We start from the raw sequence: 12652 nt of genomic DNA, 5'->3' as shown, positions 1-12652 counted from the left end.
GGGAGCACTCAAACTAAATGGGGAGACCATACACGTTTCTAAAAATATCAATATTGCTATAACTATATGGGAAGACCACAATACTTAATATTGTTTTACATATGACGCTGGATGACGTCTGAAAGTATTAATATCAATTATTGACAATATATATTTGTACATATGCACTGAAGTATTTATATGTATATACATTGTACAAAGTTTTAATCTTTCGGTGTTTGATCATATCAAGTTACACATCAAAGTATTAATATCTTATTTTGCAAGTATTAATACCTCTGCACTGAAGTATTTATACCTATGAGGTCAACTATTTTTTTTATCAGAAGGCTGATGTGGGGATACGAGGTCCCCACTACTTCATTAGAGGAATGTTGACGAGAAGACTATTGGAGGACTGAAAAGAGAGGATCATCATATCAAGTTACGCACGGAAATATTAATATTTTTCTTTGCAAGTATTAATCTCTTATTTCTCAAGTATTTATACCTATGAAAGTTGGCGCATTAACTAATGCAGTGACTGGAAAAGAAGGCCATAAAATTAGTGGAGACCATAATATAACCTTCTTCTACTGTAATTATGAGAACAAAAGAAAAACTGGAGTGCAAAAATGATTATAATTATTCATATTTTTTCCTCTTCAAATCACCTATAAACTATGCGTGCAAATGTTTGTTTTTTTCATTTTTTAAGTACAATCGTTTTTTAATATTATTAATAATAATAGCAATAATAAAAATTGTGAATAATATTTATATTTTTATATATTCATGCTATTAGCATCTCCAATGATTTGCAAATGCAATTGCCAAGTCCTTATTGGCAGTTTCATTTCTATTTTCAGAAATATGAAATCCTTTCAAAATTTGAAAGCTTTTATATTGTGAAACATTCCAAAAGCACTTTCATAAGAGAAAATTAACGGTTACTATTCTTTAAAAAATAAAATTTTGCAATTACTATTATTTCATGAATGTATTTATTTCACAATTAGTGGCTACTTTCAATTTAACAACTATCTTGCCATTACTAATAAATTGCATTGATGGAGATGCCCATTTTCGACAAAATGAAACAAATAAACGACTTATAACAGTAATTTGCAAATAATTATTACTTCTAATATTTATATATTAGTTGCGGAGTTTATATATATATATTTGAATAATATACTTACTATATATATCAATATAATTCTATTTCATCATTGCAGATAATAAGTTTCTCCGCTGAATATAAAACAAATAAAAGACTTATAACAGCAATTTGCAAATAATTATTACTTCTAATATTTATATATTAGTTGCGGAGTTTATATTCTTTTTTTTTTAAAATAAATTACTTACTATATCAATATAACTCTATTTCATCAGCAGATAATAAGTTTCTCCGCTGAACATATGGTAGATAAAAAGTGGTGAATATATATGGAAAAAAAAATGAAATTGAGTTTGAACTTTTTTAGTTAAATTTTTATTTTTTTATATTTTGGTCCCTTATCTATTCTTTTATTTTATGAGTCAATTGACATTTTTGAAAAATATGGAATAGATAAATTGATATTTTTAAAGATATGAAATTGACTCGTTTATCATTACTCTTTCACTCTTTTATCATCATCAATTATTTTTGAAGAGATGAAAAATATGAGTTGAGATCTGCTCGTGCAACTTAACATCAATTATTATTATTATTTTTTTCGCTTTTTTCTCTATTGAATAGTTTGTCAAACAGGTCTAATTTGAGTTTGTTTTCAGACCGGTAATTAATTACCATTTTGAATTTATTTAAATATAAACAAAAGATGGGTTGAAGTAATAATTACATGCATGTATACCAAGGTAATTTGACGAGAAATATTATATTAATTTATTAACACAACTTGGATTGAACGAGGCCACGTCACGGCTTGTATATATATATATATTCAGACAATTAATAATTAACTCTAAGAGAGACAAATGTCACAAATCCCAACAAATCAGTAACTTCAATTTTTTTATTAGTATTAAAGCATCTCAATCCTTACGTACCTATAATTGCAAAAATAACTATTTTATCACATGATCAACAACTTTAAAAATGAATCCTCAATCACTTTTATCATCTTAATTATTGGGAGCATCATAATTTCAATTTGTAAGATCACCTGTTAAATATAATATTTTATTATACTTTTGTTATATTTATAATTTAGTTTGTTACATCTATGATATTGAAATTTGAAAGTAATTGCAAATGGTGATTTGACACTTTAAAAAGGTTGCTAATCCACATATAAGAGGTTGACTTGGGTGAGCCATGGCTCACCAAACGTTTATACTCCACGCTGTATTTTCATTTTAAAAGTCCAAACGATCGATCCGAACGTTAGAAGTGATCTCCATATTGAAATGTGCTTGGAGACCAAATTTTATATTTTTTGGGAATTTTTTTACTATTTATTAAGCATTTTTTTTAAATTATTGTTTTGCTGTGAACAGTAAAAACAGTAAAATTTTCTATACCATCGGATCAGCAATTTTAAAAAATGCTTAATAAATAGTAAAAAATTTCCAAAAAATGTAAAATTTGATCTCCAAGCATATTTCAATATGGAGAACAAGATGAACGGTTCAAATCGGTTGTTTGAATTTTCAAAATGGCTAAAATGAGTCATGGCTCACTAACGCGCTATGAGCCATGTCTCATTTTAGCCCAACTCCACATATAATTGACACATCAGTATTTACAATTAATTTGCAAGTGAAAATGGAGCAGCTCTTGAACATAACACAGTTTGACTTGTGGTATCTATGAAAAAGTCAATAGAGGAAATAAATCAAAATAAAAAAAAAATGTTATTCTGATTTCAATTGTTGATTTCTGCTGGTCTATAATATTATTTTCATAAAATAAGAAATTGGTTCATAGAAAAATAGATGAGAGATCAAAATATAAAAAAATAGAGATTTGACCGTAATAGTTCAAATTCAATTCTCCAATTCCACTTTTTTTTTCCTTATTCAACAAAAATAATTAAATATATTGTTCAAAGCTTCAAATTACAGTAATTTCATGTTAGTTGCCAAATAAAGAGCTATATATGTTGATAACGACAAAACCATCGTCGATCACCGTAGGACTATCTATGTTGAATATAAAACTGAAGTGCGGAAGCGTACCTTAATCCTTTTCTTTCTTGTGTGAGAGAGAGTCACTGATTCGGTTCTTCTAGAATAGCAAGGCTCTTTCGAGAGTCTCCTTTAGTTATGCCTTCTCCAAAGTCTCTCACACTTTTATCTAATAGGATAATGAGAGATGGATTCAAGATAGCCTTGTATTATGGGGATCAAATCATATATACAGCCCAAGGAACCTCTTGGTTGTCTAATTTTATAATTACTCAATTTATCCCATAATTAAATTGGATATTACTCTTTAAGTTCTACACATTAAAGGCTCACACCCTATATGACACATTATTGCTCAATAAATTATTCACGACAAATGACCACTTTTAATTAAGCATAAAATTGACAGTATACAATACATAATTATCTTACATATTAGTCCAACGTTGGATTAATGATCCAATAATCCCCCACATGGACTATATGTTAAACCTTATAATTTTGTATTGTTAATAACCGTAGTGACAAGGCGTACTTTGTATTGCTTCCACATTGCCATTTCAAATTTCATTAAAACTAATGAATTTTGTACCTTATGGCAAATGAACAATATCACAAATATCTTTGCCTTTCATGAGCTTCATCTCCATATCATGACATCGACCTACTTTATCTAGCGGATAACCTTGATGGCACGTGTTCTTGAGGTGTTGAAGTTTGCTTTTTGTATCATCATCGACTATTGCGTCTTGAAAAAAAACAGAATCAAAATCCTAAATAATGCCAATAACATCTGTGAGAATATTTACATATTTCTCATCGAAAATAAAATCCTGAACCGTATTTTCCCCCGTAAACTCAACATCTTCAAAGAACTTTGCATTTTTCTTCCTTAAAAATTGATCTTATTGTGGGATCATAAAACTGTAATGTTTTAAGTAAGAATATAAGCTGAAATATTACGTCCTTATTCCCAAAGTACTTGTGATATAGAAATATGATGATTCATTTTCTTTTTTGATGTTTTGTTTTGTCTTTTAGTCACACAATTTATAATGGATAAAACTATACATTGTGTACCGTAAAATAATATTCTTTTCTTTAGGAATTTAACAAAAATATATGGATATTATTCATCTGAACTGTTATATCTACTATAGTATACAACACTACAATCAAACATGATGCTTGAAATCCTTATGTTGAGTTGATTTTCAACACTATTCTTATAATTTTGAACACATCCAAAAACTATGCTTTTTAAAAAATGAGATATATAGCCATATTTAAAATATGTGTCTATGAATATAATAAAATAATGTACATTTTCTAACATATGTAAGAAAATGATCCATAAATATCTGAATTTTATTAGTTCTAAGACATTCTGAGACTTATTAGTAATAAATATCCTCCAATTGGTTTGTTTTATTCTAATACAAACAATACAAATATCAAAATTTGTGTTATCTAAATACTCGAGAATTCTATTATGACACAAGTGTATTTATCTCTCTCAGAGATATAACTGAAATGATTGTACCATAATGCAACCAAAATTCTCATTGCTTCACTTTATTAACACTTCAAGTACTTAAATGCAAAAACTTTTTATATGAAATAATTATGTCTGTAGATTTTAGATTATTATAATATGAAATAAGACTTAGATCCAACCACTTTTGAATCATGAAAAAAAAAATCAAATTTTCTATTTATAAAAAAATAAGTTAATCCATACTTGTACATAATAAGAAATAAAAATTAAGTTACGTTCAAAAGAAAAAAACTATAAATGTATCATTGATATTCAAATAAAATATAATATTAAATAATAATCTAACTTTCTAATTGCTTCAACTTTAACATTCTCGTCGTTGCCAATATAGATGTATCTTTCATCATCACTAGGCTACGGCTACTCAAACAACCTTGCATAGACACTAAGTTATTACAATAGAATCTATCTACCATGTATGTCTAAGTATCAAAGTTAAAGTAACCTCAAAACAAACCATATTGATAAACATATTTTTCTTGACACGTAAAGCATGACAAGTTCTAAATTGCTTAATCTTTTATACTTTTTCAACAATTCAAAAGAAACAACTATTAGCATCCGGTTTAACCGATTTCTTTTGTTATTTCTATTGAAGTGTTGTATATGTAGCTACCATACTCTTATTTCTTATCTATATTCCTTTGACTTTATACCTAACTGAAAATTTGATTTGTCAAGATCGTATCCACTTGAACTATTCGTTCTTAACAAATATATTTTCAATAGTCGAAAGGAATTCATAAGCCTTAACCAAAATTATTCGTAAAAGTGCCCCTAAATGTATCTAGAATATTCCTTTATCATAATCATGACACATGTGATTTGACTTCTCCTACTTTTCTTTCTTCCTCTTAAATTAAAGGTACTCATAACCGTAAGTATTAGAGAATCAATCCTTAACACAATGTCAAGATCTATAATTATGAGAACTAACAATAAGTCTTATTGCCATTTTCTTAAATTTAATGCTAAAATGGATATTAACTAAACAAACACTACATACTCATTAAATATCCATCTATAATAATAAGTTCAAATAAAGGTAAACCCCTTACCTCAAGATACTGGTTTCCATTAATGAGTTGTCTTTGGACTAAAATATTAATTTCTTATGGTATCTTGGCGTAGTAATCAAGCGCTGATAATTAAAGTAACATGTCGAACAACTAACCTTCCTTTGAACTGATTAAATTGATCACACGTAAAAAACCAAACAATCATCACTGCACTTATTACCACAAGGCGCACATGCAACTTTAATAAATATTGGTCTTCCTTTGAGCTGACGAATATTTACACTCATTACATGCACACAATAAAACCTTTTATATTTTAAAATAAATAAATTTCAAAAGGAGAGCTCACTTTAGGGAGGTGCAATTGAAACTAATCTATTTTAAAATATATAACTTTAATACATTTTATTTGAACTTAAAATTATATCCAACCTCTTACAATACGGTTTAAACATAAATCTAAATCCATCATTAATTTATTAAGAATCAAATATATATATATATATTATCTTTTGATTCTCGATTGCCATGTGGATTTAGTCCAACAGTAATTAAGTAATTCGTATATTATACCGAAAATATACATATGTAGTGGTATCTCAATTCATCAATAAAGGTGTATCTAAATTCAATTATATTTCTTTTCGCTTGGTCTTTATCTATTCCACTTGTAAATGTATATTTTACTCCGGTGTAATCCAAAATCTGAATCCATGTCTTAAACTTTATGAAGAATCAAATATACAATTTTCTTATTTTTGATTCTCTATTTCCATGTGAATTTAAATTAATCATAATTATCTTTATCTTAATTACACCATACCTAAGAATCATAATCAAAAGGCTTAAATTGGTCTTTGCGCAGGAAAGGACCAATTAAACTTAGGGTTAATTTCTCATGTACCCTTGAAGAGTTCTTCAATTTCTTATTTACTCTTATACTCTTCATTATATCTAATATATTCCTCAACTCTTCCTCTTCTTTCTTATTTGCCATTGAAAGCATATGAAATAGGAAGAAGACGAATCAGTTAGAAGCTTCAATGTCTCTTGGCCACCACCTCCTCTCCTCCTCCTCTCCGTTCTCTCTCTCACCACCACCACCTCTTTCACTCCCTATCTTTTCTCTTCTCCCTATCTTTTCTCTTCTCCCTATCAATCTCACTACTCCCTATGTCCGAGTGGGCACTGTTCCCATTATTTCTTGTGCAATAGCTGAGCACATCCCAGTTTTTCCTGGTGCTCCACAACTACAAAGCATCCTCTACTTTCATCACCAATACACTGCTGGGTCTGTATTCTCTTCTCCATCTCCGTCAGCCTCCACTCTTGCTCTGCGGTCTATAAGCCAATCTCATGTGCCGAGTCTAAGGAATTTTTCAAGCCGAGGCAGAATTGATGGTACAGGTGAATCGTCCCAAATCCTAGACAACACATTTACTAATCATCAGTGCAAATCCATTCAACAGTACAAAGACTCTTCAACTTCCGTGCTCACTAATTGCATGAAGGAATTTCACCCAGTTCTTGAAGGCAATAAAGATCAATTAAATGCTCACACATCTCAGTTATCTGCAAATAACGCCAAGTTAAATGAATCTCATCCGGATTCCGTGCAGTACACCTCTCAAATGTCTAGGAAAGAGCATAGGTCACAAGTTTACTCATCAATGCCCTTTCATAATCCCGAAATTCCAATAACTGCTTTCCAAAATAATATAAAGCAAAAACAATCCTTTCGGGATAAATCACTACTCCCATCTATTCTTGGCCCCCCACCAATTAAACTACAACATCTCTCTTCACTAAACTCATTACATCACAGCCCTACCACATTTCATTCTCCGCCCTACAAATTCTTTAACAGAACCAATACCCGGATGGATATCTCAGATGAGGAGTTGATACAAAAGTTTGTTGGTTTACATACAAGAGAAGAGAACTCTACCCACACCGTAATAATCCCCCAAACCGCAATATCAACAAAGAACTGGGATCTATGTCTGCTAGTAAGAGTCTACACTGATCGGCTGGTCTTCGCTGCTCAATTTGAGAAACAAATGAGGCGTGTGTGGAATTTAAACCCCATGGCAGTTTTTGACCAGGTGGAGAAGGGGTTCTATTTGGTACATATGTCGTGCCAGGAGGAATATAATAGGGTTTTAAATGAGGGCCCATGGTTATACAGGGAAGATCTTGTTGCTGTAAGTCAGTGTACTGCGTCAACTCCTCTCAAGTTTGATCAGGTCACAACAGGCGAATTCTGGATTCAATTCCATAATATTCCTCTGGACTCTCTCAATGAAGAAGGATTGCAGCGCCTCACTAATCCTATTGGTACACAATTAAATGACCCGGTCAAAGGCTTCATAAATGGTAAACAATTTTTTAAAATTAAAATGCTACTGTCTCTGAATACTCCTATTAAAGATAAGATACGGATGACTCATCCGGTCTTAGGAGAAATCTTGGTTTATTTGGTATATGAGAAGTTGGGTCGTGTTTGTATGTTTTGTGGGGGGATGGGTCATGAGCTCAATGGATGTGCAGCTCGAATCAGGCTCGCAAGGATAAAGAATCAGAAGGAATATGGCAATAGATCAGACCTGTAGGATATCCTCAAACCAACTCTAGGACCATGGGTAACTAGTCCAGTCATGATACCTGACTGTGTGGAGGGTCAGGGCAGCAGAAGTAACGAGGAACAACAACCACCAGGAAGTACTGGCCAGAAACGATCCAGAGATGATGTTTTAAGAATCTATACTAGAAAGATGACTCCCAACCCTATTACTCCCACTACTGATCTGTCCCTATTTCATGGCATTGTGGGTGAAACTGGGGAGCTCTCTTTCTCTTCTCTCTCTGCCAAGAAGCCTAAGCCGACGAGGCATAATGCGTCGGCAACCCATTTATGAACATTTTTTCGTGGAACTATCGGGGTAGTGGGGGCACGACAGTTGCCACGTTAAGCCGTTACCTTCACTGTACAAAGGCACAAATCGCTTTTATTGCAGAAACGCGATGCAACTCTAGAGTAGCGAGGAACCAAATTCAATCTCTGTCTTTGTGCAATGCGGATGTAGTGGAGTCTGAAGGACAATCAGGTGGGCTTTGGCTTCTCTGGGGGTCTGATTTGAGTGTTCTGGTGAGATACAAGGATAACAATGTGATTGTAGCAGAAGTCAAATATCAAGGGACTGAGGTTCTTTTTGTAGGAGTGTATGGATATCCTTCCAGAGAGCACAACCCTGCAATTTGGGACCTAATTGATTCGCATATTGGAGATGTGGATCAGCCAACATGCATTGTTGGGGATTTCAATGCCATCGTCGACTTGGAAGAAAAGTCAGGTGGTAGTTCTCAATTAAGTTCACAGAATAGAAGGTTTCGTGAATGGATAAATGGAGCAGAGTTAATCGATCTGGGGCACCATGGGCCTTGCTTTACATGGACAAACAACAGGCCAGCAGCAGCAAATGTATCCAAAAGACTAGATAGAGCGCTGGGCAACGTCGCTTGGTCACTTAAACACCCTAAATCAGCTGTCTTTCACCTACCAAGGTTCAACAGTGACCATATGCCGATACTAGTTAGAATGGAGCCGAAGCCGATTAGAAATCGAAGAGGTTTTAAAACAGAAAATTGGTGGTTGGCTAGAGCAGATTTTAAGGCAATATGTCAGCACGCAGCTCAACAAGGCAATAATGAATGGGAGGAGGTAAGATCTGCATTAAAGAAGGGGGTTAAGAAGTGGGATGCACCAGGTTTTGTTAGGAAAAGTGGAGTCAGAAATGTTTCAACTGAATTCTCTCACCCAAACACAGGAAACTATTGAAAAAGAACGGGTGTTGCAAAAGAAGCATAATGAGTACCTAACGATGCTTGAGATCTTTTGGCATCAAAGATCGAGAGTGAGCTGGGCACAATTTGGGGATAGAAACACCAATTTCTTTCATACGGCGGCGATAATTCGACATAGGCGTAATCTGATTCGGGCAATTCAAAAAGAGGATGGGGATTGGGAATCCTCTGAGAGGGGCATCCGACAGCTGTTCCTCAGCCATTTCAGAGAGATCTATGCAGGGTCGGTTTGCAAGCCGATTAATCAAGTAATGCCGGCGCCACTACTTGCACAGTTGCCTCAAATACCTGTTTTTGCGCATGAATCACTATCAGCACAGCCTTCAGAAGCGGAAGTGCTGCGATCACTAGCGTCTCTGGGCCCAGATAAGGCACCGGGGCTGGACGGCGTAAATGCACGACTCCTTCAGCAACAATGGGAGGTGTTCAAACCTGCCATAATGGGTCAGGTAAACAATTTCTTTCAGAAAGACCTTCTCCCCTCTTCTATCGCAAGGTCAAATCTGGTCCTAGTTCCGAAATGTGAGAATCCAGCCAAGGTTACTGATTTCAGACCTATCTCCGTGTGCAATGTTATATACAAATTAATTTCCAAAATTTTAGCAACCCGAATCAAGCCTTATATTGCAGCTTGTATTTCAGAAAATCAATGTGCTTTTGTGCCGGGGAGGGAAATTTCTGAAAATGTCATTTTATTAAGGGAAATTCTGCATTCTTTTAAGGCTTCGGGTTACAAAAATTGGGATTTTTGTTTGAAACTGGATTTATCCAAGGCTTTTGATAGGATGAATTGGTCGTATATTGAGTCTTTACTGCCTCTATATGGTTTCCCTAAGAAGGTGTGTGACTGGATCATGCTTTGTGTGAAATCGGCTGAATTTTCAATTGTGGTAAATGGAAGAGGAGACGGCTTCTTAAAGCCAAATTCGGGACTACGCCAAGGTTGTGTATTATCACCTTATATTTTCATATTGGGTATGGATCTACTGTCTAGAGGGTTGTTACACCTAACCGACTTGGGTCGGCTAAAAGGCATCAAATTGGCTCACTCGGCTCCCCCAATTACCAACTCGCTATATGCAGATGACCTGTTACTGTTTGGCAAGGCCACAAAAGAGGAGGCAACTGTTTTAATGGCTGCAATAGGGGCTTTTTCTGAAATGTCAGGACAAAAGGTGGGCATTGACAAAAGTGAAGTGTGGTTCAGTCGTTGCACTCCATTACATATCAGAGATGAGGTCTCACATATCTTGGGAGTGTTGCATGAGCAAGTCACTGGTAAATATTTGGGGGCACCTATCGCCACCTCAGCTGGTGCTTTCAATTTCCTAATCGACAAATTTATGTCCAAGTTGCAAGCCTGGAAGGGTCGGAAAATGTCACCAGCTGGAAGGTTAGTCGTGATTAAATCAGCCCTACAATCAGTGCCTCTATATTATTTTGGAACAGTGAAGTTACCTCAAGGAGTCCTGCACAAACTCACCTCTATCATAAGGTGTTTCTTCTGGGGAAAAGAAGTGGGGGAACACTACATGGCGTATATTGCATGGGATGCCATAACTGCCCCGATAGAGCTTGGAGGTTTGGGCATTAGAGATCTCAATCGGATGAATGAGGCTATGCTAATCAAGGCCCTGTGGAAGATGACTGAAAGAGAGGAGCCATTGTGGGTGAAAATAGTCAAAGCAAAGTATTTGCCTCGATCAGAATTATGGACCTCCAAAAGAACTTACAATTGCACGACTTTTTGGAGAAACCTGATGGCACTAAGATCAAAGCTAATGCCTCTGTTATCCTGGAAAATTGGTGATGGGGGAGACTGTCGGGTTTACGGGCAGCCATGGTTTCCAGGGGCTATGGATTTTGAGGGGGGCATTGTGGAGGATAGGAGACTAGTTATCAGAGATCTATGTGACTTGGAGCAAGGGGGATGGGATGTTGACCAACTAGTGCAGAGATTTGGGTATCAGAACTCAATTCATATACTGTCAAACATACAACCGCCTAGCAATAATAATGGCAATGACATAATGGTCTTCCATCCATCTGCAAACGGTACATTCTCAGTCAAGCACATGTACCATGAACTTAATGACTCCTGGAGGCAGCCAACAGTGCACAATCAACGAGTTTGGAGAAACTTTGGAAGTTTGGCAGTATACAGCCCCGACTCAGATTGTTTATCTGGAAGTTGGTCAGAAATGCACTACCACTGGCCAAGACAATTGCGAGTAGACTTCACACCCTATCGCCAATATGTGTGATCTGCTCGCAAGAGGATGAGGATGGGGCACACATGGCTTTCAAATGCCCGTTTGCGAGAGCATGCTGGGCTTCATCTCCGCTGCCTCTAAGAACAGAACAACTACCACATGCTATACCTGATATTGTTTCTGAGGTTCTGGAGTGGGCGACGGCGGACCAGTGGTCAAACTTTGCGAATATAATTTGGGCAATTTGGCGGTGCAGGAACTCTAGAGTGTATCAGGGAGAACAGCCATCTCTTGCCCAATTTTTGCAATTTCATGCACAAATCAAACAGGAAACATCACTGGTTCAGACTGTTAAAGGGTATGGAGGTAGTGGTACCGGTACTGGTACAGGAGGGGTACCGAAGAACACACTATGTTGCTTTACTGATGCTTCATGGGTCAACAATTGGGAAACGGGTTTGGGTTTTGTTTTACAGACAGGGGACTCACTAGTGGCGTATGGAGTCAATCACTGCACCTCAGCATCTTCTTTGTAGGCCGAAGCTAAAGCCCTCCTCGAGGCGATACGGTTTGTTGTGGGGAATGGTTATGAGGAGTGTTCTTTTTGCACTGATTGTAGCACCCTAGCAGAAGTGGTATCTCAAACAAATCCACCTGTAGAAGCTGATTGGAGAGCGGCAAAGGAGATTCTGACAATTTGGGAAATGTTGCGAGCACACACGAATTACAAATGTGTATACATATCTAGATGCCACAATGAGTTGGCAGATTATTTGGCGGGTATAGGTAGAAGGGAGAGGTTAACATATTTGGGTTTCACTTATCCTATGTTCAAAATGTAATCTCTTTGTTCTCTGTAACTTTGGATTCTTGTATGAATG

Source organism: Carex rostrata, chromosome 17 (genome assembly GCF_964058835.1).
Source record: "Carex rostrata chromosome 17, lpCarRost1.2, whole genome shotgun sequence".
Lineage (NCBI taxonomy): Eukaryota > Viridiplantae > Streptophyta > Magnoliopsida > Poales > Cyperaceae > Carex > Carex rostrata.
This window is presented reverse-complemented; position numbering follows the sequence as displayed.